We start from the raw sequence: 25,594 nt of genomic DNA on the forward strand, positions 1-25,594 counted from the left end.
TTTACTTCCACTGAAACGTATACCAAATTCCTACAAACATATAATTCACAAAATAACTATCATTTAATTAGAATATAATTAAATTCAAAAACACTACTTAAAATATAAATAAGCACATACATTAAATTAATAAAAATTAGCTTACAATCCTAATTACTTTAAACTAAATCATTGCTAATAACAATTTTCCAATAATACCATATTACTTTATTTACTCCTTACATTTAGAACAATGCATAAAAATAATATCCTCAAATAATTAAAAATACTAACTTACCTAATCTTCTTCAGAATCTTCATTACGTGGTCGATAAACTTTTCTTATTTCCTCCGCTAAATAAAAAGCAAGCGTATGTGCACCTGTTTCAGGATCTTTAAAATCATACTTATAGTTCACAGCAAGGTACCAGGTAAAATAAATAACTTAATAAAACATCTTTACTTCTATTTCGCACAACCTTAAAAAAACATTTATTACTACCTCTTTCAATCCCACTAAATACGCATTTCGAATTCACTTTAGTTACGGCCATGGGATCAAAAAATTCACGAACACTGTTTCCCACAACACAGAATAAAGCCAAATACAAAATTTCCAGATTTTTTCCCGATTTCCCCCCTTTTCCGATTAAAGAACTGTAATTCGTCCATTAATATCACATGACATATCCCATGATCTCTCATTTCCCTCACACAAAATAATGCGTAATCGGAACTGAGTACTGCTCACATTATTACCAAAGTGCCAGGTAGTAGCCAAACCTCCAAAATGTCGCCAAACTACCAGTTACCATATTGTAAAGATCAACCGTTCTTTTTACCGGGTTTAAAGATTCAGAAAATTGTCATGTATTTTCGTGAAATTTTTCTAATTTATGAGAAAAAAGCAGTGTACATGGATATAGTGAAGAGTGTGCGCAATGCCATTTTTGTGTAATTCTGGGATTTATTTTAAGTAAAAATAAGTTGACGTGTACATGGTTTATGTGTATGTGTTATTTTGAAAAATGCGTAATGAGTAGGGTATTTTGCAGTGAATATTTGTCATGATTAAGCAGTTTTGTTAGATAAAATTTCTAGCATAAGTGTAATTCGGCTAGTAGATTGTTGGGAGAAGTGTTCAGTAGATAAAAAGTAAAGAAACATGTCTTTACTTCGTGAAGACAAAATGGCAGCGGGGTAAAAAAAAATTGAGTGTTGCTGTAGGAGAGTTGGTCGCCAAAAAATCGCCAAGTTACCATAATCTAAAGATCAACCGAATAATGCTATCTGTTGTCCAAAATAAACTGTAAATCTAAATATTATAGAAAATGCATTAACAATTTAATGGTGGAAAAGCAGGACATGCTTTTGAATAGAGGGTAAATTGTTTATCTGTGAATCGGGATGAGGAAATTTTGTTACTTTCATATTGCCGGTGGAAATCCTAGAATAAGCAGCCAAAGGGTTAAACACTAAGATAGAGTGCTATTTTTTTAATGACCGGATACTTGTCCTGAAGCTATTTGTAGGAAGTCTCAATATCCATCGCTCTTTTAGCTGTAGAGTTGTTGCCCTGGGTGTATCGCTGAAAGTAGATAGGTATTGCAGCTTTGAAAAAAGAGAAAAGACATACAGGAACATTTAAACTTTATACAGCATTTGAATCCTTACTCTGGAGTTAAGAATATACACTATGAAAATTATGTTCAAGTTCCTGGCAATATAATAAACAGTTACAACTTTGGTTACATAAAATATTTATTGGAAGCCTCATGTATATGCAACCCAATGGGAAAAAATGCACAGTTATGTCTTGGATAATTAAGTATTTTCTTTATTAACACATTGACTTCCATGGGGATTAACGGTGGCTGGCACTTGACTTGGCTATAGTGCTGAGGGGACCACCAGTGACTGGCCATGCAACCAATAATAAAAATGCATAATTAGAGTTAATATCAATACTGATACATTTTTAAATACCATTGTTACTAGAATGATTTGCAGAATAATAATTCACAAAAATGATTTACAATGGCCCACTATGAAAAATGCATTAAACATGATTGTCATGTAATTGGCTGCGGTCGGCCAATCAGCTGCCTACCTTGCTGTAAGAATCCAGCATATAAGACAGACAAGAGTTGTCTGCAGAAAGTGTGGTAGGGCATTTATGCCTGAGTTCGAGTTTCGATTTTATCCAGCATGGCTGATTTAATTTGTAAGGTATTGAACACCTGTGTTTCATCAGAATTATTTTCTTAAATCGTATAATATCAACGACATATAATTATTTGTACATAAAAGTCGTGCTTCTATATAATAACGGATTCATTTTCCAATAATGTATTGTGTCACGTCTCTGCCATCCCGACAACTATGACAATGATTATATAGCTCACCTTATCTTCTGTAAATAATATTTCAACCTATGTTCATCGCATAATAAAAAATTCATGTTGACACCATGTGCAAAACACATAAAATGCATGCAGCAGTCAACATGTTAACCCTTTGACGCACGGTGGTCGCGCCCTGAAACCACGAATTTTTGAATTTTTTTCTCCTCTTCCTTCCGAAATTTTGGAGTGAAAATCAATTGATTACAGTCAAAAGTCATTAATTCGGACACCCATAATCCGAAATGATCTATAATCCGGACCTCAAAGCTACAAACTTTCTGTGCATGCGGCGTGTTGACGCATGCGCAGAAAGGTGTAAGACCGTAATAAGTTATAAAGGCGTAAGACCTTTACGGCTGCGAATATGTGTGTGCGCGTGCACAAAATACGTTTACGAATGCGCATTTAATGTATAACGGATGGTATAAGCTAAGCTAAAATTATCTAATTCAGTTAATCTTGCAGATTGCGTTGTTCCTTAATCTTCGAATTGGATTTGGCTTATTATTTTTTGCAGACTGTTAGAGCAATTTTATAAAACTAAGCTTGAACTTGCGATTATGTAAAATATAATTTCTGATATATATTTACTAATATGTAAAGGATCTACAAAGTGAAAGTATGTTTCGAAATCCATTAAACAAAAAGTGGAATTTCTGCAAAAAATGGATAAAGGCATATCCTTTGTTTATCTAAACTTTCACGTTTGTTTATCTTTTGCGGTGCGCAATGAATTGGAAGTTGATCTGTCAGCACTATCCTTATCTTCAGGGCACATGTTTTTATTTTATTTGGCTTATAATTCCTTACTAAATGTAGTATTTCATCTCGATGTACCCCATCTTTGGTATGATTTAAATCAAATTCTTTGTCATTATAATTCGCTTCCGATAGCGAAGAAAGTAACAGAAGTTATTGAAAACGAAAAAATTTCAATTGACAAATTAGTCGGTATTCTCGACACAGCAATTATAGGACTTGAACAGCGGAACTTTGTTGTAACTGAACAATAAATTATGTCTGTTTATAGAATTAAAGAGAATGTATTATCACATAAAAAACGCAGCAACTTAAACAACTTACATTGAAAGAAATGTTTAATAAAGTAAACAAATAAATATTAAGCTTTTTTTTTTGTAAATTTTGATACCCTTTAGATCATAATTGTTCTTTATTTCATAAATTACTGTTTCATATTTTTAATTTTATAATTTCTGCATGCCATCTTACCAGATTTAAACTGATGATCTATAATCCGGAATCGACAAAGTCCCGACGAGTCCGGATTAACGACTTTTGACTGTACTGATCTTTTTGAGTGAAAATCAATTGATTACTGATTACCTCTAAATAACACAAAATGACTATAGAATCATACATATTTTAGGTCTTAGTACTTCAAATCAACTTTATATTTCAAAAGTTATCAATCGCACATAATGATTTTTATCATAAACAATAAAAAATAGCAATAATTAAACTGCGTATATAAAAAAAAAAAAAAACTGTCTATATGTATGGCATTTACTTTGTGGTTTCAGGGCAACACCACTGCCCCACTAGAGCATTGTGTCACTGCTCTTCACAATGGCGTTTGCTTGCCTCTCAAATAGGAATGTTTTTTTTTTACCCGGATATAGATAAGAGGTTTTGAAATCACAGAGTTATTTTATTACAGTAGAAGTCCGATAATCCGGCATGTTCGGGACCGGCTCGGTGCCGGACTACCGAAAATTCCGGTCTATCGGGCAGTAATTATAAGAACAATTAGGTTAATAATTAAACTAAAAATACAGTATGCAAATACATACAACAAAGTTTATTTTACATTTCATATAATGTATGTACACGTACTGTAAAACATATTTCACTTAGATTTAAAAAAGTCACGAATGTCTTTGTTTTCTTGACTTTTGGCGTTTAGTATAAAATTTATTTCTAATGATATGGAAATCAATAATTTCTGAAGCACTGTAGCTAGTACTAGCCTCGGCAAAAGAGATAAACTTATTTAGTGATTCTGCAGCTTCTGCCCAGCTGATTTTTTCCTTTTCTTCCATTTCGGCATCTGAGTCATTTTCTTCAAGATTTTGAGTAGGCTGAGGGTTTACTACAATGTTGATAATGTCCTCATCGGTTAGTTCTTGTTCAACAGGCTCATTCTCGTCGATTAAAAGCCACTCCTCTACCTCATCTTCAGGCAGGTTTTTCAAGGGATTGTCAGTTTCTAGTTTCTGATTGAGAGTCAGTGTTACGTGTTTTCGTTTCTCTCCTTTTGAACTCGAAGGCTTAGGTTTTGAAAACATGGTCACTGTACAGTTAGAACGAAAATCACTTTTTTTATAAACAGTTTCAAAAGTTACGTTTACTGCGATGTGAAAGGACACAAAACAATAACGCACAAAAAATGGCAAAGACGCTTCGTGATTGATTAACGGAGCTGCACTGCACCTGAATTTGTTGTAACAGCTGAGACTAGGCGGCCGCTAATTATTTCCGAACAATACCGAGCGCTTCCGGATGATCTCGAACTACCCCGAAAACTTCCGAATAGCTCTCGAGCAGTTTTATTTGCTTTAAAGACACACTTTTGGAGAAAACCAAAATTTTTACAATTTTCCGGAGCGATGTCGGACTATCGGGCATTCCGGACTGTTGGATGCCGGACTAATGGACTTCTACTGTACTAAACAATACATGCACTTGCCCAGTAAAAAGGTCTTTCTTTTCCAGAGACTTTTCTCTGACTTCAACACTCTTGCTACCCAAGCTAGTATTGCGATTTTATAAATTATTTCCTGTGGTTTAAATTTAATGTAAATATACTTTGTTGTAATAAAAATAGAAATCGCGTAAAGTTTTATTTAAATTAAAAATATTTTCTGAATATTTTGAGACGAAATACGAATAAAATAAGTATAAATGGGAAATGAATGATCCGTACCAAAGCCAAAAAGACCAAGCCCCCGCCATTAACATAAAAAAACTACTAATTTCATGTACCAGATGAAAAGAAGCTAAATAACGCTGGACATATACCAGTGAAATTTAGATCCAGGCAGTGTGCATTTTGTAGCACAAGGAAGAAACCTCATGGAAGATTACATGTGCAAAACGTGCAACAATGTGGGTCTTTGCATGTATCAAAAAGACAAAACATGCTTTGAACAGTGTCACAAAAAATATTTGTTCTTTGAAATTCAAAAAAAAAAAAAAAAAAAAGACACTGAGTCTTTTTTTTTTATCCTCATTTTACTGAGTTTTTTAATCCATGTAGCCAAATGTCCTTATTATGTAAGTACTTATACTTTCACTGCTATAGAAAAATTACATGAATGTTTATTTTTTAATTTTTTCTGACGATTTAGTTTGTAAAATTATGTAAAAAATATATATATTATGCCATTCTTACATGCATTTTTTAAAAAATTCGTAAATTTCGTCATTTATTGGAAACACGCATGGAAAAAGGTAAGTTCCCCCTCCTACTGACTAGGTAATTTTCAAAGTCCTAGACGAGCGGTGGTTTCACAGTGCGACCACCACCTACAAAACAAGCATTAACTAATTAATTAAAACAAGCATGGGACAAGCATTAACTGCCTCGCCGAATTGGAGGTAGAACTTGGTTGAATGTTACTTACCTCTCGGGAGCAGGGCAAATGGGGAGATTTCCCGTACTATACTGCGCAGGTTCACTTAATTTTAGTTACTGCTCGCTGGACTGTCAGCGAAACAATCACGCTGACAGATGTCTGGAAATGTGATAGCATCCCCCCAAAAATTAGATAGAACTGTACAAGATACGGAAATTATAGACAAATACAGACAAGGTTATCTGATGCTAGGTATTCCAGAAATATCGTTCAAATTAAAACTAAAGTTAAGACAAGTGCATATCGGCTTCAACGCGAAAAGGGACTCGGTACCTTTTGAATGATTTAATTATAATTTAATTATAATATTGTTGCGTGCGTACGGGTTTGTAATAGATTGATAATAGTTCGTAAATGATTGTCATTGCACTCAAATCCGATGATAGCTTAATTAAAGTTATTGTATCAACATAAACACTTCAAAGTTCTGGAATTTTCCACAGAAATACTCATACAAATGTTTAGAAAAGCACTAAGTATAATCAGTAGTTATGCTTCAATCTAATAAGAACGTTAAACACAACGAAATGCAAAACGCATCTTAAGAGAAAGTTAACTCAGAAATATCTCCAATCTCACGCTGAACTAACAAATGGTAACAATAACAACTTATATAGCATAAATGTCATAAAAATAGTGTGGTATAATGAGATTATTACTTTAAAACCGATGTTTCGAATTGATGTCCAAGAAGAACCGATATTTCCCATTCTGCTTCATTGCATATCTTTCAAAAAAGTAAAAAAAAATCATCCAATTAATTTCCTTTATCATTTTTTTTAAATGCGAAAAGTTTATTTTATAAGCTGTGAAAATGTCGAAAGTTTGTAACTGATATATTTTTATATATGAAATTTTAAAATTAATGGGCGTCAAAAAGTCTAAAAATATGAACGATTTTCAAAAATTCTCCCAAAATATTTTTTTAAAAAATTACGCTAAAAATTTCACTTAATTTTTTTTCTTCCACAGTGTGTTATGGTGCAAACTATAATATTCTGAGATTCTCAATTTATTTGTTAATATTTGCAAAAAGTCGTTTCAACTTTAAATTTGAAAAAAATCTAATCCTCTAAAAATCAAAAGCGTGAAACAACATCCACAAGCAGTGTATGTACAAAGTTTGAGTTCTATATCTTATAGAGAAGCAGTTTAAAAATCCATTACCATCTTTTAACCATAGCGACAAGCACCAAGAGTGAACTAAATAACAACTTATAAAATAATAATAATTAAAAAGCATATATTTTTCAGGAACCATTACGAAAGTTCAGGTACCAGTTGCGAAAGTACAGATTACAAAATTAACAACAGTAAACCACGTTAAAAATATGTAAACAGTATTAGAAATCTGCCAATTCGGAGACGTGATTGTTCACAGAGGCTTTAGGTGTAAAGGGAAAGGAAGACGGTGGTCTTCTGAACGGGTCCTAAAGACGAAACTCTTTCATGTCTCCTTTTCTCCCCTTGCTAACGGCAGCTGTGCGAAGGAGCGTTGCATGTGAACGGGGCTTCAGTGGCTGATGAAAGATCCTTTGTTAAAAACTAGAAACAATATCATTTGAATATTTCACACCTCTTTGCTCGTTAATGAACAGGAAGGGGAGAAGAAATTTTGTGAATCTGAAAAGGAATTTCAGGCATTTTGTTATTTTAAGCAAACAGGTGAATGAAGCCCTTGGTCTTCAAAAAGTTAAACTAATTAGCTATATGAGATTTTAAAATAAAACTGTTTTAAGTATTGAACCAGAAGTTCAAAGAAAGATCAGATAACAGTCTTCCCCACCCTTTGTCTTTTTCCTTTTTTTAAATAGTCCAAAAAAGCTATTAGTCTCAAAATGGAATATTGCGTCATGTATTTTTCATGTCTTGTTTTTCTTTTCATTTGAGTCTGTTGCCATTCAGTAAAATGAACGGTATTATTCTTTCATATTTAATCTGCCTGTTAGTAATTAGCAAACTAAAGTATTTAACCCTTAGCCTGTCGAGTAATTTTCTGCGAATCCCTTTAAAACTGTCGGTAGTTTTGGACCGAACTTCCCGTAAAATGTCGCGAAAATAATCCTAAACCTCTGAAAATTGTCAAGCAGTTCTTTTGTTATTTCCCATCCCTCCCAGAATTTTACTTCAATGATTCCGCTAAGTGAGATTGATTACTAGATATTGTTCCGTAGATGTGAGCTGTGAAGAGAATTGCAAAAGACTAGACTCTCCGTGATGACCGTCATAATGCCGCAGGCTACAGCTGCGAAACTTAAATTTCCTTCCCTTAAACAATCTTATCTCTTCTCTACATATAATAAAAGAAAGAGTCTGTCTCTGTGTGTGTGTGTGTGTGTGTGTGTGTGTGTCTTTCGTTCGAGCTGCGCGTTAAGCTAATAGACCCTCGGCTACGAAATTTGGTACATAGGTGCATCTAGACAAGAGCCAGTGCACCTCGAAGCGAATTTTTCGAAACTCAAATTAATTTTTTAAAAAAAATTTTATGTTTTGTTACAAAATCGCGTCATTTTGAGACAATATGGGCTATAGGAAAGCGAGATTTTACTCTACACACTCCATTATCACATCGTCATGAAACGTAGGCACTTAGCTATTTTACGAACTTAAAATAAATTTCGTGTTTCAATAAATCGATTAAATACAAATATATTTAACAAATTGAGCTTAACACCTTTTCAACAGGATTTTTTCTAAAAAAGTTTATTTTTAAAAATGTACAGTTTATTTTTCTTTGATTTTTGGACATGTTAAACTTTCATCCTTACGACTGCTTTTACAAAAAGAATTTTGGAAAAATGATAATATTTTGTATTTTCAAAAATTTTTTTAAGTGAAGCTTCTGAGTACACTTCTCACATCTTTAAAAATGTGATTTTGGCAACAATTTTCCTGTCTTCTTTTTGTTGATAGATTTTTGATGAATTCGCATCATTTTGAACAGTTTCATTCTTTTAGAAATATGGGTTTGGCAACAATTTTTCATCGTATTTCTTATGTCACTGTTTTTAAGAGATTGGCATATTTCATTGTCATTTATATATATATATAATACAGTTTTATTGATTTTTATTTTTGATAAAGTTGTTCTGCAGAGTAAAATTCTGCACGGAATTTTATGTTTTTTGAGTTGCTTTCATGTTATTTTTTGCTTATTTCACTGTTTCTAAGATATTGGAAAGTTTTGCATGATTTTGTTTCTTCAACGAAATTGGTTGGTTAATTTTTTATTAGGATAATTAATATTTGTATTAAGGAATATAGCTTATTTTATTGTAATTTTTTTCTCTTGAAAATATAAGATAAAATATCATTAATTATACTTTGCTTTTCAGAATTTTTTGTTTTTTGTATTCTTTTATGTTATTTATTGCTCATTTCATTATTTTTAAGATACTGAAAAGTTTTGAGTGATTTTTTTAGGAAACAAAGTTCTTAACCTCCTTTATACCATTTGAGTTCTTAAGATTTTGCAAAGGGAAGTTGGTTAATTTATTTATTAGGATAATTAATATTTGTATTAAGGGATATATTATTTCATTGTAGTTTTGTTATACGTAATAACTTTTTTATGAAGTTGTTCTGCAGAGTAAAGTTCTACTCAGTTTTTAAATTTAACGTTTGGTGTTCCCTTCAGCCATTTTCCCGGTACATTTAAAAGCCAGACGAAGGCTGGTAGTGAAGCTGTTAATTTTCAAATAAGTTGGTTTTAAAATTTTCCCGGTTAAATATTTAATTATTACGTATTTTTAACATACGTAACCTAAATCTGATGTCACTGATTATCACAGGAATTTCAATGCAAACTGATTAAACTGCTATCACTAAAATTCTATTCTGACAAATATCTGGTGCAACTTTCATTCCTTCTGAGATATTGCTGAAACATTTCGTATTATTTCTGATTTTCTGTATTTTTGTCATCAATTAAAAATCTTTAAAACTTTTAGCAATTTCCTATATTCTTCAACTGCATGCAAATAATAATTATTTTAAATAATTTCTTTTTGCCTTAATTATTACGTAGTTTTAAGAGTAATAAACGAAACATTTGGATGTTATTTAAGTGTGATAATATTAATATTAAATTTGCATTTTACTTTTTATATACATTCAAGATATTCAGAAAGGGAATTATAACTTGAAACTGTTTTCAGTGTATCATAAATTTATTGATTCAAATTAAAAATTCTTGTTTTCCTGTCCAAGAAACACTAGTAAACTTTATCTGAAATAGGAAAGATGAGACATATTAATAACAAACAAAGCAATTAATTTGGAAGTCAAAGAACAAAAATCCAAATTTTCACAGGACTAGTTTCGATGGTTTTACCAAACCGTCATTCTCAGCTGCAAAAGCGCAAATGAACGAGATAAGATATAATGAATATTAGATTGTGAAAATTTGAAAATATAACGCTGATTTTTGTTGTTTGACTTCCAATTTAATGTTTGTTCGGCTTGTTATTGTATCTTAATTAAACAAAGCAATGTTGTTACTCATTAGCTTACAATATAATTTATTCAATATAATATTTTTGTAAAGAAAGAGTGTTGCTGTACATTTGGTAAAGTATAAATAAGCATTGCATTTAATAATTATAAAAGTTATTATTTAATAATTAATAATAAGAATATGAATAATTAAATATTTTTTCGGAGATATATTTTCCGGCGATATTTTTTTTTTTTGCTAGGGATTCCAGCATACATTTTTGAAGCATTATGCTCTAAATAAATGTCTTGTTTGAACATAGCATTTATTATTGACAAATCTCCAACCAAAGGAAATAGCTTACTAGGGAGGATATTGAAACAAAAATTTTTATTAGAATAAATATTTTCGTTATTTTAATACTACTAATAATATACAAACATTAATTAAAGTTCATTATAGTTGAGTGAATAAGATTATTGGATGTTGGTAGTTTGTTGTTGGCAACTGAACAGGTTAGCTGCTTGTGGTCTTTATGATTTTCCCGATGCGTAACGTGAATTCAAGCTAATTTTATTAAGAAAATTACCCACAAAGGTGTTCTCTTAAAGCAGATAACCAATGACTTCTTAAAAACTGTAAAATATAATCTGTGGATATTTTTCGTTATACGATAACATGAACAAAATGATTTCCTATACAGAAACATATGATCAGCGCTGTTATTGCCCGCCGTTTAATTAAATGCATCCATCTTATTCCTTACAAATAATTTTCCTTTTTCAAAGAAAGTTTGATTTCAGTAAAATGTACTATTTACAATGTGTCGTTTTATTTTGCTCGTTTTTTATGCAAATATTCAAATTCAGATGAGATATTGCATAAGTTCAGAAAGCCAACTAGTCTCCAAGCGGTAAGATAGCTGAGCACCGGTAAATTCAAGTGGCTGCATGGGAGGTTTAAGGGTTTTTCACAAGTACAATTGTGAATTAACGGTTTGTTTTCCACACACACACAAAAAAAAAAAAAAAAAAAAAAAACTACCATGAAGACTTCCTTTTCCTTAGACAAATAGGTCCTGTGTGCTTTATCATAATCAAAAATCTTAAGCGTAAAAACCTTTTATCATAGCCAATGTTGACAATAAAATATTTTCTGTCTGATTTGTCAAGTTAGCATAATCGTATATTTCTAACGAAAATTGTTTGGCTCATGTTACCCTATAAAGAAAAAAAGATTCAAATCGGTTTTTAGCTTAAACAGTATTTTCATTATTAATTATATCACGAATTTTATCAATAGTAGTCTTAGTATTAATTGCAGGCATGTATTCAAGAATATAATATACACAAAGCTGTGTCTAATGATTACGGCTAATTTTTATATAAAATTTTATAGTATAAAAATTTAGGTTCATAGGTGAGCCATATTTGAAAGAGTACTTGTGTATTGTAAGAAAAGAGAGAAAAATTTAAGAATAAAAAAATTTACCACGAAGTAATATAAAAATGCAATACGACACAAAAGAGTACAATACTATTTCATGTTTTGTGGATATACTTGAAGACACAAACATGCTTTCAGCTGTATTCGTTCATCAGAGAAAAACTTTTCATATGAAGCTATTTTTTTCAAATCTTTCACTATACAAGTAATACAAAAGCAGTATAGGAATTTCTTTTCTTAATATCCAACCGAAGAGCTGAAGGGATGTACAATGATTAACATACAATGGGTGCCTTGAATTATTTTGCTTTACATGCAGTTTCCTTATATATGTAAAACAAAATAAACTTTCACCCATTCCAAGATTTCAAGAACTACAGAGAGAGAAATATCTATAACAAATTTTATTGCTGTCTGACTGATTGCTTCGGGAACAATAAGTCTTCCAACTCAAGCTTCTAGCTATTCAAATACGAACGCTTCTCAGCAAAGCCATTTCGACCGCATCTGCTTTGTTAAAGAAAAACTTTTGGGGGTAAAATCATCCACTTCATCGGGTTTTTCAAACAAAGCAGTCAGGGGTCCTGTTACTACTTGTTGACCAAGAGAAATTTCTCAGAAACTTTTGTTCAAAAAAAACGAGTTTTATATTTTTAAGAATTTCCAGTCTGACAGCAAGATTTTGTTATTTTTCATATATAGATGAAAAATAAACTAATTTGTTTTTAATAAAGAAGAAAAAGAATTAATAAGCTTATTTAAATTGTTTTACACAGCACCGAGTAAGGAGACGAAATTTAATTTTCTTTATAAATATTTTTCTCAGACAATACTTTAGTGTTTTTCAAATTACGAGAATAGCGCGTTAGTGCATGCATTTTCAAATCAGATTTATTTAATTAATATATATGGAATGCCGAACAAGCACACTTTCGCAAATATAAACTGTATATTAGTACATACATAAAAATGAAATAAAATTTGAAAACAAGCAATTTAAAAACTACTGTATTGAAAAATTATTAAAAATTTGTTTTTACCTCATTTTTTCCCGTTATATACATTTACTTCAGTTTTGTTATATGCATTTACTTTTTTTTATTTTCTTATATGCATTTACTTAATTTTATTTTGTATATGCATCTGTTGGTCTTTTTGAAAAATTTTTAGATTATTTGAGTATGGCAAAGGAAACGAGATCTATCAGCCGAAGGCAATGGATGTCCCCATGGATGACTTTCTAAGTAAAACGTACTCATGTTCATGTTACACATAGGGAAAATCACAAAACTCAACTATGCAACCAGTTCGTTTGTTTGGGTTCGAATATGAGTCGAACTAGCGGTAATCAGAAATCTTAGCCAGTAGGCCATTGATTGGGTTTGACAGATTTGGAAACCTAATAAATAGGATTTAATAAATATAATAATATTACACGAATCGGATTTATATAAACCAAAGAAAATTCTAATATCGAACACAACTAAATCTCGATATAACTTACACTGATAAACTGATGTATAATAACACTGATAAATTCAAATACTAAACGGAATATACGTTAATTCTACATTGATAATTTTTTGTAATATATTTCACTGGGAATGTCTGGCCGCAAAATTCTGATTATATATACCTTTATTTAATCTATCTATAAGAAATATAAGTATCTATAAGAAAAGACACAATCATTGCGTACTGACGGATGAATTAAGTTCGAAATTTAAAGAATAACTTTCATTCGTGCTATTGCTGTTAGCATTGACACTTGGACAGATGTTAATTTATTTTAAATTATTTTAATGTAATTAGTTTAATTCTTTAGGTAATTGTTCTTCTGACTGTAATTTTTTGTGCGGAATATATCTAACCCTTCCGTACACTAACTGTTTTAATTAATTTACACTCCATTAATTTTAAGAGGTTTTATATCGATAGATTTCTTTCCAAAAATATTTCAAGGAATACACATTTTCTTCTTTAGATTTTAAAACGTTTTGGATTAAAATCTTAATAATAAAATTTTGAAAACAAATATTTCTAGAAATTCCTTTGGCGTATTCATTTATTCCATTTAATTGAAGTTTTGAGTAGAATATCTTCCTTTCAACATTCATATAATTTTTATATGTCAGTTCGCCAATATCTATGCAGCACAGTGCCACACATACGATTTCGATATAAAAAAAAAAGTAATAAGCTAATTTTTAAATTGTTTTACACAAAACCAAGTAGGGAGATAAAATTTTGTTTTCTTAATATATATTTTTTGTCAGAAATTATTTTGCGAGTAAATTTTTTCAAGTTACGAAAATCTCACCTAAATGTATTTTCAAATCAGATTTATTTACTGTATATGGATAAGCTAAACAAGCACACTTTCGCACGTATAAAATATGCATTAATACATACATAAAAATGAAATAAAATTTGAAAATAATGCAATTTAGTAATTAGTGTATTAAAAAATAATTTAAAATTTGTTGTGATCTCATTTCTTACGTTATATGCATTTATTTTAGTTTTGAATATGCACTTATTTTAGTGTTGTAATATGCACTTATTTTATTTTATTATGGTATATGCATTTACTAGTCTTTGTTCTCAAATTTTGTCCGATTATTTGAATATGGCAAAACAAACGAGATCGTCTGTCTAAAGGATACACTAGTCGCCGTGGTGGGCTTTCTAAGTAAAACTCATTCATATCCATGTCACACATGGGAAAACTATGAAAGCCAACCATGCAGACAATTTGTTCGTTTGGGTTTCAGTGCAAGTGAAACTAGTCGTCATCAGCGGTCTTAGCCAGGAAGGCCACTGGTTGGGGTCTGATAGATTTAAAAACCTGATAAATCGTATTTAATAAGCATAATACTAATAAACAAACCAATTTTATAAAACAAAAATAAAATGCTTATATCAGACGTAACTAAATCTCGATATAACACAGAATAACACTGATAAAGGAGAGTGTTATAACACTGAATTTATATACTAAACGGAATATACATTGATTCTATATATAGAAAAATTTAGCAAATTTCGTTGGGAATGTCTAGCGGTGAAATCCTTACTATATATATCATTATTTTAAATTCATCGCATACCTCGTGTTTCGACTCTTACCTCAAAATACGAGGGCTATCCAGAAAGTAGATTACGTTTTGGAATAAAAAAATAAACAAAGTATAGGAAACAAATTTTATTATATACAGATGAAAGCCACACTCAAATACTACTTTTCTACATAGTCACCATACAAATTAAGGCATTTATCGTAGCGATGTACGAGCTTGGAAATTCCTTCGTCGAAAAATTCGGCCGCCTGCGCTTTCAACCACTTCGTTACCTCTTCTTGCAGCTGTGCGTCGTCATCAAAACGCTGCATAGCCAGCCACTTCTTCATTGCTGGAGTTTGGCAATACCTTTGAGAGTTTATTGTAGTGCCTCTTTCCAGGAAGTCCACCAAAATTACACCTTTTCTGTCCCAAAAAACAGTCGCCATCATCTTCCTTGCCAACTTTGTTTGCATGCATTTCTTGGGTTTTTGGGGAGAACTTGTGTGCCCCCACTGCATTGATTGCAATTTCGTTTCACAGTTCACATGTTTCACCCATGTTTCGTCACCAGTAACGATGCGATCGAGTAAAGAGTCACCATCCTTATGGTAAGCGTCCAAAAAGTTCAACGCTGCAGCCATTCGCTGATTTTTGTGGTCCTCTGTCAAGATTTTTGGAATCCATCTTGCACAAAACTTGTGGTAACCAAGCTTTTCGCTGATGATTTCGTGCAACAAACTTCGCGAAATTTGTGGAAAACTCAAAGAAAGTTCCGTTATTGTGAAATTTCGATTTTCACGGACTTTAGCATCGACTTTTTCGAGAAGTTCGGCGGTCACTATGCTGGGTCTCCCACTTCGATCTTCGTCGTGAACATTGGTTCGGCCATTTTGAAATCTTATGACCCACTGACGCACTCCACCTTCAGTGATAATGTTGTCCCCATACACTTCACGAAGCTGCCGATAGATTTCTATCGGTTTACAGTTTTTTGCAGTCAGAAACCTTATTACTGAGCGCACCTCGCAGGATTTTCAATTAACGCAGACATTTCAAACCGTCACAGTATCTGAACGGAGCACAGCACGAACCTCTCACTAGCACGGCTAGATGCAGACTGAGCTGCGTAATGCTCTGACCCCAAGATGGCCGCGCTAGCCCCGCCCCTAGCGGACACAGACGGAAACGTAATCTACTTCCTGGATGGCCCTCGTACATATAGCCCACAAATAACTTTATTTTTTATTTAAATTTAATAACTTTATTTCCCTATACAAATTTCTCAGAATCTTTTCAGTTATAGGACAACACACGCAAAAGAATTTTCTCTATACAAATAGATGCGCTAGTAAGAAAATGCACTTTTGACAGCAGCTCATGTCTATAATGGTAAAATTTTTCGGAACATAAGAAATTTGTTGCTTAAATTCATTTTTTTCATTAAACAAAAAACCAAATAGAATGACACATTATTAAAAATGTTTTATTCACATTCTGAAAATGAGAACATTGCTATAAAAGCAAAGAAAAAAAAAAAAGGGAACAGCATATTTCACTTAACGGGAGCCAACTTTGACGCATCAACTTCCGATCCGAAACACAAACACAAAACATTGTAAGCATGTTATGTAGTAATCGTTTGGTTTATTTGACTGTTGCAAAGCACTCGAGGGTTATTTTTCATAAGGGGAAGGATGCCTTTTTGGAGGGCTTTTTAAAGGAAACCGGCTTGTGTACACGTGACACATGAGAAAAACACGGAAGCATCCATGCAGAATCCTTTCACCGGGATTCGAACTAAGGACAGAACTAGCAGTGTTCCGTTGTGGGCTAGCTTAGGTAACGGAAAAGAGCAAAATCTCATAATGGACGCAAAATGATGGCTGGTATAATACGAAATTGTTGCCATTTCAATAGCATAAAGTGACTTTCGCGATATTGTATTGTATTTTATTTTATTTAGCTCACAATAAAATACACTAGGACTGTTAATGTAATTATAGTTTGACCCGGATTGAAACCAATGTGACTGGCTCACCATATGGGCGTTTTCGTGAATTTACCCATACGTAACACGGTACAAGATAGTTTTCCTTCGACAGTCTTTCACGAAATATACTTTCTTTAGACAGATTGCCCTTTGCGTGTTTTATAATAATCTAACAAACCAAACTAAACCTAATCCCAAGCGAGGACTAGTACTCAGAGGAGATCTTCGTGCAAATCGGATCGGACCTTTTTAAATGAGATTGGCTTATTAGGCAGCAAAAATCCACGAAAACTGCCAGGTAGCCAGCCCATTCACCGGGATTTAAAATCGCTTCAAACTGCCAATTTCTACTAGGTCGCTGCAGGCTTTTCTTGAATCTTTATCAAAAATCTTTGCAAAGTAATCGCTAACGCACAGTTATTGGTTCTTAATTTGATTTGGTTTTATGTGAGTACGACAGAGCCTCAAGGGCTATCTGCCTAAGAGGAGGGATGCCTTTGTGGAGGACTTTGTAATGGACACTGGCTCGTATACACGTTACACTTGGCGAAAACCATGAAAACGCTCATGCAGCCAGCCCGTTTGCGGGATTTGAACCTCAGACCGAACTACTAAACCGCTCGGCCGCTAGTGGGCCAAAATTATTGAGTACCGAAGGATTAATTAAGTTTCGAACTTAATAACTTTCATTTGTAGTGCTGCTATCAGTGTTGACATTTGGAGAGTTTTTTTTTTTTTTCTAACGAAATTTTTTAATGTAATTAATTTAATTCATTAGCTAATTGTTCCTCTGATTAATTTTTCGTGTTCAGTATATGTAACCCTTCCATACACTAACTGTTTTACTTAACTTACACTCCGTTAATTTTATGCGATTTTATACCAGTACATTTCTTTCCATACTTTTTTTCCTAGATTTTAAAACTATTTTGTATTTAAAATCTTAATAATAAAATTTAAAAAAAAATATTTCTAGAAATTCTTTCAGCATATGAATTTCTTCAATTTAATTGAAGTTTTCGAGTAGAATATCTTCCTTTCGACATCCAAGAAATTTTTACATGTCAGTTCGCGTTTACAAGGAACACACAGCCACATATTCGAATACAAAAATCAGGCGTACTGAAAGCACATTTTTAACATTTTAAAATGTAAAAAGGAAAAATATACCATTAGAAACACCCGCACTTGAAATACGAGAGCAAACAAGATAGTTTGCAGCATTTTATATTTTATCCTGTTCTTGATGTTGTAGTCAACTTTTAATACATTGTATAATATATGGTTTATTAAAAAGTACATCTTACGTTACAATTGTTACTTTTTCCTGTTTTTTCTAAATTTCGGTAATGTATTATAACAATGAGCGATTCTGTTTAACTTTCATTTGTATAAATAACCACAAGGCAAACTGTTGTAAAACGGTTTATCTTCATTCACAAGCTTGCAGTCGTTGGAAAGAGAATGCACACCTGCTCTCTGACAATGATTCTTCATTCTCAGGACCCATCCGTAAAGTGTTCTTTTGAAACAGACATCACACCCTATTAAGACCTTTGTGTCAACTGACAGCCGCCTGCAGAAAGGTAGGGGAAGGAAGACCAGATCACGTCGTCTAAACACGTCTTAAGCAATCTTTGCGAAATTCGGGCTTCGTGTATACACGTCTTAAGCATTTTCCGTGCGATTTGAAATATGTGTAAAGATGTCTTAAGCATTTTTAAAGGAAACTCCAAAAACGTTTAAAAACGTTTTAAGCAGTTAAAGGGTTAAAAGCTGTAGATACATATTTTAAAAATATTACTTTTTATTTTTTAATCTGATCAATTTAAATCAAAATGGATTTAATTCATAATATATCTAATTAAAAACTATAAATATTTTTATACGATATTATGTATTTTTTCACATTTTAAATATACAGAAGTTATATAATGTTTCCATTCTAGTTTAAATATATATTCATCATATATCCTATAAAATGTTTTGCTATTCCGCATGGACTATCTCTATTGGTAATCCCTACTGATAAGTCATATTAAACTTTAAAAGAGCCCATTTGGATGATTGTTAAAATCTTGAACCCTTTCAGATTTTGTTTATTTTTAAATTGCAGTCTCACGTTATGAGTAGCTGAAATTTTTTAAAGTATTACCTGTTAGAATGAGATAAAGAGAGTCTTATAATTAGTAGCTTGCAGAATGAATTTTCTGCACAACAAATGTGCACTTTGAAAAATATTTTATATACAGTAGACTCCCGATTATCCGCGCCTGCCGCACAAAGGTGTTTCTTTTTTTTTTTCTTTTTTTTACAAGCATAAAGCAAAGAAAATAAAAATGTTTACAAAAGTGAGAGAAGCGTTGTTAAATTTGCTAACATCTTATTTATAGCAAAAATATCCTAGGCCTTCTCGAAAGCTTCCCCTCTGATGAGTAAGTGATTTCTCACTCACCCTTGCAGTGCCCGTTCCACCGCCCTCTCTCGTCTTAATCTTACTGACACGTCCACTTCCTCCCACTCGCCATTGTTAGTTTAAGCCAGATAGTGTTTGCGAACCAGTTGGAGTTAATGTCTTATCTTTAATTGTGTTCAGTGCTTGTGCTTTTTGGTTTTGTGTTTTTCATTATCGATTTAAAATGTCAGGAAAACGAAAGAAGGCTGTGTTCACGATTGCGCAAAAACTAGAATTTCCAAAGTAGCAAACGGCGCTACAAGGCAGCAAATGAAATTGGATTACGGAATCGCGGAAACAACACTGTGTGACATTCTAAAACAAAAAGACAAACTGGTGAACTTTGCATCAATGTCGGACAGTGCTTCCGCAATGAAAACACGAAAAACTATGAAGGTTTCTACCTTTGATGAGCTAGACATGGCATTGACAAAGTGGTTAGCTCATGTTCGAAAAGAGGGTACTGTAAATGGTCCTATCAATTGTGGCGAAGGCAAAAACCTTTTTTGAGTTGTTAGGCCTGAAAGGAAATTTTGATGCGTCTTCTGGCTAGTTTGACTCGTTTTAAGCAGCGACATGGAATTCGAGAAATTGGACTTCATGTGGAGAATATATTAAGCATGATAAGCTAAAATATTAAGCGTTAGTTAAACATTTCCTGTTGTTTATTTTACGTTTTATTGTACATAAAAAGGTTTTTCAAAGTTTGAATGACTGCTTTCTTATTTGCTATACCCGTTTTTAGCTTTTTTCGGATTATCCGCTGCGGCCGTGCAACCCAATTCCGTGAATAATAATAATTCCGTGGAGTGTACTGTAATGTGTAGAGACATTGGGTATTTTTTTGGAAGCAGGCAAGATGAAAAGCGAGCAAACACCTTGGCCGGGAATTGAACCGCAATTTCTGAAATACTGGCCCAGCATGCAGAACCACTACACTAGGAAGGTGGGAGAAATACCTTACATACTCCCCTTTTTAAAGGGCAATTGGGGTTTTTAGGGGATCCTGTTGGGTAGAGGCGAGCGAACGTTTTTTCTTATCCGTCATTCGAGCTTCGAGCGTAGGGAGATGCTGATGTGTTATTTGCTGTGTGATACTCAATATGATTTCCTGTGTGATATCTTTATTCATTCTTCATGTAAATAAAGTGTGTTGTCCTACGATGGCTTCTTTACTCTAAATATTGGCCTCTGAACAACAAATGGTAGCAGAGCATGGTTTTGTCAAGAAGAATTGGATATAAGAGACCAAGTCGAAACCGAAACTGTCTTAGTGGAAGCCAAAAATGGAGAAGTGGAACGTTCCCGAATTAACTGGAGAGAACTATTTTATTTGGGCATTGAAAATTAAAGCTGCCTTATCACTGAAAAGACTTGACTCGGTAATTTCAACAGTAAAACCAGAAAATTTAGACGAGAAAGATGAAAGATTGTGGAATGAGAAAAACGCTGACGCCGTAGCATATATAAAACTTTCACTATTGGATCAACAGGCGCTTCAGTTCTCCACAGAAGAGAATGCAAAAATTCTTTGGGAAAAAATAAAGTCAACATTTACGGGACAAGCCGAAGATCGAAAAATAGATGCTGGTAATGAGTTAAAAAATTTAGAAATGAAGTTGCATGAGTCGGCTAATGATTATATCACAAGAGCGAGAGGAATAGCAACTAAGTGTCAATCGCTAGGACTAGATGTATCTCCTCGGGAACTGGTGTTTTACACAGTCCGTGGACTTCTTGCAAAATTTTCTCGAATTAGGGAAATTGTAAAAACTCAGCGTGAAAAAACAATTGACAAAGTACTCGAAATACTCCGTGAGGAAGAGTCCGTTCACAATTCAACGAACGGGAAACGACCTGATGGAAACAACGCAGAGGCATTCATATCAAGAAGGAATAAAAACTATAAGCCAAGAATTTGTTACATTTGCCGACGACCTGGTTACATCGCGAAGGACTGCTATTACAGAAACAAGAATTCAAAAAGTGAGTTATCCAAAGGTAACAAGGAAAGAATGAAGTTACAACCTACAAGTGTGAACGTTTCATCTCGTTCTGATGAAAGAGAAAGTGATTTTGCTCTTCAACTTACGCGTGAAAAAAATGATGAATGTGATAAAATTTGGTTGCTGGATAGTGGTGCAACCGGACACATGGCAAAAGACTTCTTTTGGTTTCAGAATATTACACCAGAGGTGAGGGAAATTTACCAGGCAGGTAAACATTCAAAAATATATTCAGAAGGTATTGGTACTGTTAAAGCAAAAGCTATAAATACAAAGAATTCTAGTTTTATTAATTTAACTATTAGTAATGTTAGTTATATTCCTGATTTAAGAAATAACTTATTGTCACTCACTGCCTTAATGGATAAAGGATGTAAAATTGAATCAAGGAATAATTCTGTATTAGTTTTTAGTAGGTGTAATGAATTACTTTTTAAAGCATTTAAGAATAACGGTAGGCTTGAAGTTAATTTAGAACCATATTATAATTCTGAATCATGCATTGCTAATGATTGTACTGGTAATAATTATGAACTTTGGCATAGTAGATTGTGCCATTTAAATCCAAAGTATATGCTTAAAATGAAAGAATACATTGATATTAATGATGTAAGTGATTTTAAGTGTGAAACTTGTGACATAAGTAAAATAACTAGAAAAAGTCATCCAAATATTGACATTAATCAGAGTTCAGAAATTTTAGAATTAATTCATTCGGATCTATGTGGCCCTGTTCAAACTGAATCAATTGGTGGGTCTAAATATTTTATGATCTTAGTGGATGATTTTTCTGGAATGTATTTTACTTATTTTCTTAAAAGTAAAAGTGAAGTGTTTGACGCATTTTGTAAATTTAAAGCTAAGTATGAAAATTTGACTGGTAAAAGAATTAAACGTTTGAGAACAGACAATGGTTTAGAATTTGTAAATCAACAATTAGATAATTATCTTGCTAATTCAGGTATTTTTCATGAAAAAACAGTTCCATATAACAGTGAGAGTAATGGAAAAGCTGAACGAGCAAACAGACTTCTTTTAGAAAGAGCTAGGACATTACTACATGAGAGTGAGCTTCCGGTAAAATTCTGGGCAGAAGCAATTAATTTTAGTACTCAAGTATCAAATTTAACACCCCGGAAAGGAAAAGAAAAAATTCCTTTAGAAATTTGGACTGGTAAAAAACCCAAATTAAACTATCTAAAAAGGTTTGGATGTGTGGCATACTTTCACATTCCGAAAGTAATGCGAAACAAATTTGACATACCAGGGAAAAGAGGGATAATGTTAGGATATGCTAGAGAAAGAGAAGGATATCGTATTTATGATATAGCAAGTAACAAAATAATTGAAGAACGATCAGTTAAATTTAACGAATCTTTAAAGGGTAGTAATTATATGGGAAAAAAATAAAACCTTAGAAACTTGGGATATTGAAGAATTAGAAAGAAAGGGAAACGAAGTAGATCAAAAACCACACCTCGAATTGGTTGTTACGGAAAATACTCAAGCAAGCGAATATGATGACTCATCGAATTTCGAAATCGGCGACATGAGCCGTTGTTGCGGGGGTGATGACAGGGGGAATGAAGTCCAAACATCTGATAGCTATGAAAAAAGTAATAAATATGGAAATGAAATACCGTTAAGACGATCCGAGAGGCTCAAATCAAAACAACTAGCGTCAAGTATAATCAGTAATGTTCCGAATAATTTTTCAGAAGCAAAACAAAGTGCTAATTGGTATGACTGGAAATCCGCAATGGAAAATGAAATAGATTCATTACATAAACACGAAGTGTGGGAAATAGTAGAGAGGCCTGAAAAAAACAAAATTAGTAAAAAGTAAGTGGGTGTATACTTTGAAGGAAGGAGACTCTGGGGAAGTAAAATATAAAGCGCGATTAGTAGCGGCTGGGTTTAATCAAATAAAAAATAAGGATTATACCGAATCATATTCACCAGTAGTTAACATTGAATGTTTTAGATTATTGCTTGCACTTTCAGCTAAATTAAACTTGACTGTTAAATTTTATGATGTAAAAACAGCGTACTTGTACAGTGACTTAAACGAGGATGTGTATATGACTCCTCCACCTGGTTATGAAAAACTGATTGGAGAAGGTAAAGTATGTAAATTGAAGAAAAGTATTTATGGGTTGCCTCAATCCGAAAACTAGGGCTGGTACAGTTAGCATCTGATAATTGTATATTCATTTATAATGATACCAAAAACATTTTTATATTGTGTTTGTATGTTGATGATTTAGCTGTATTCTGTAATAATAAAGAAATGCTTGAAAATATTGTTTCTAAAATAAAAAATGTATTTGAGTTACATGAAAATACTAATTCAAAATTTTTAGGAATGCAAATAGAAAAACTTGAAAATGGTATATGTTTGTCTCAAACAGAATATATTGAATCTTTATTGACTAAACACAATCTGCAAAATTGTAAAGCAGTGAAAACGCCAATCGTTAAAGGGGCAGATAAAGGTTTTTCATGTACAAATGAAAAAATTGATGCAATTTTGTATCAGGAATTAATTGGGGAACTTTTATATTTAGCGAATAGAACGCGTCCTGATATATCATTTGTAACAACTTATTTGTCACAATTTAATCATGTACCAGAAAAAAGGCATTATCTTTTGGCTAAAAGGGTATTAAGGTATTTAAAAGGTACAAAAAATAAAAAAACTTTTCTATAGCAATGATTTTGGAGTTTTAAATGCATATGCTGATGCTAGCTGGGGAAATGCAGAAAATGGTAAGTCATTTTCTGGTGGTACTATTTTACTAGGTGATTCATTAATTTCTTAATGTAATGTGTTATATATTGTTTGTATTTCATTTTTGCATTAAAAAATGTTGCTCGCAGGAGGGGTGTGTTGGGTAGAGGCGAGCGAACGTTTTTTCTTATGCGCATGCGTATGATGGCGCAGCTGTCTCTTCTACCGACACATCCGTCATTCGAGCTTCGAGCGTAGAGAGATGCTGATGTGTTATTTGCTGTGTGATACTCAATATGATTTCCTGTGTGATATCTTTATTCATTCTTCATGTAAATAAAGTGTGTTGTCCTACGATGGCTTCTTTACTCTAAATATTGGCCTCTGAACAACAGATCCAATCACCAAATCCTGTGTGTGGAGAATCTTCATCCAATACCCTTTTAGTTCAGGTGCCACTGTAGAGATATTAGGTACTTTTTTGGAAGCAGGCAAGATGAAAAATGAGGAAACGCCTTTGCCGAGAATCGAACCGTGGATCTCTGAAATACTGGCGCAGCGTGCAGAACCACAATACCACGAAGACACGCTAGGAAGGTGGGAGAAATACCTTATAAATGAACTGCATGCAGATATCACACAGATTATTAACACGTTAAAACTCCGAGCTAAATTTGCGTTATTTCCTATTTCGGTGTAAAAAATTCATCTTTGCTTAAAAAGAGCTGCGAGTAGAGAAAGAGCTGCGAGTAGAGAAACAGCCATGTAAATATGTTTCTTAATATTATATAACGTGTGAAATAGTCTTTGAACACAAACGTGGATAAGCTAAATGCTTTAAAATTGATTAAATTTGTAATGACGAGAACACACAGGGCCTATTTTACTGCAACCATCAATTGTAATTACTTTGTATTCTAATTATTAAGATAATTCTTAAAATATTTGTTAAATTTCAAGCTTCATAATTTCTCCTTGGTTACTCTGTAGTTGCAGATATACTTATTTATGCATTATAATCATTACAAAAAAAAAAAAAAAAAAAAAAAAGTGCTTCTGATTATCTGCATCTACTACAAAAATGTTGCTATTCATTGATAACTCTATGAGCTAACAGAAAATGTTTGGCTATTTTTATGCCTTATAGGTTCTATTCTGTTCATAAATAATAACAAATAGAAGCCTTTTTTAAGAAACAGGAAATTTCATGAGAAAAAGCAAAAATTTATGTAGTTAATATTTACATTTGTACAGACAGTAGATACTGTTTAACAAAATTACCATTCAACATAAAGCATGTAAATCTGCATGTGTTTAAACATATACCTGATATGCGGATGCATGGCCTTTTTATTACCACATGTATGTTGAAAAGTGCATTAAAAACTGCAAATTTAAACCAAGGTAAATAATCAAAGTACGAAGAAAA

At 32.6% G+C, this 25,594-nt stretch overlaps 1 protein-coding gene across 3 annotated transcripts in view; it reads left to right on the forward strand.

The window, feature by feature from the left end:
* LOC118179758 (uncharacterized) overlaps nucleotides 1-25,594 on the forward strand; it is a 57,457-nt gene that overhangs the window by 7,550 nt on the left and 24,313 nt on the right. Inside the window, exon 1 of one of the 3 annotated variants that reach the window (XR_015040306.1) lies at nucleotides 14,362-23,276. The exons of the other annotated variants lie outside the window; for them this stretch is intronic. The gene's annotated coding sequence lies outside the window, so the exon portion shown is untranslated. Of the gene's footprint in view, nucleotides 1-14,361; nucleotides 23,277-25,594 lie in introns of those variants that run through there. 3 annotated transcript variants of the gene reach the window in all.

The sequence above is a fragment of the Stegodyphus dumicola genome, chromosome 3 (genome assembly GCF_044657685.1).
Source record: "Stegodyphus dumicola isolate Sdum_Otavi_A_Nest chromosome 3, ASM4465768v1".
Lineage (NCBI taxonomy): Eukaryota > Metazoa > Arthropoda > Arachnida > Araneae > Eresidae > Stegodyphus > Stegodyphus dumicola.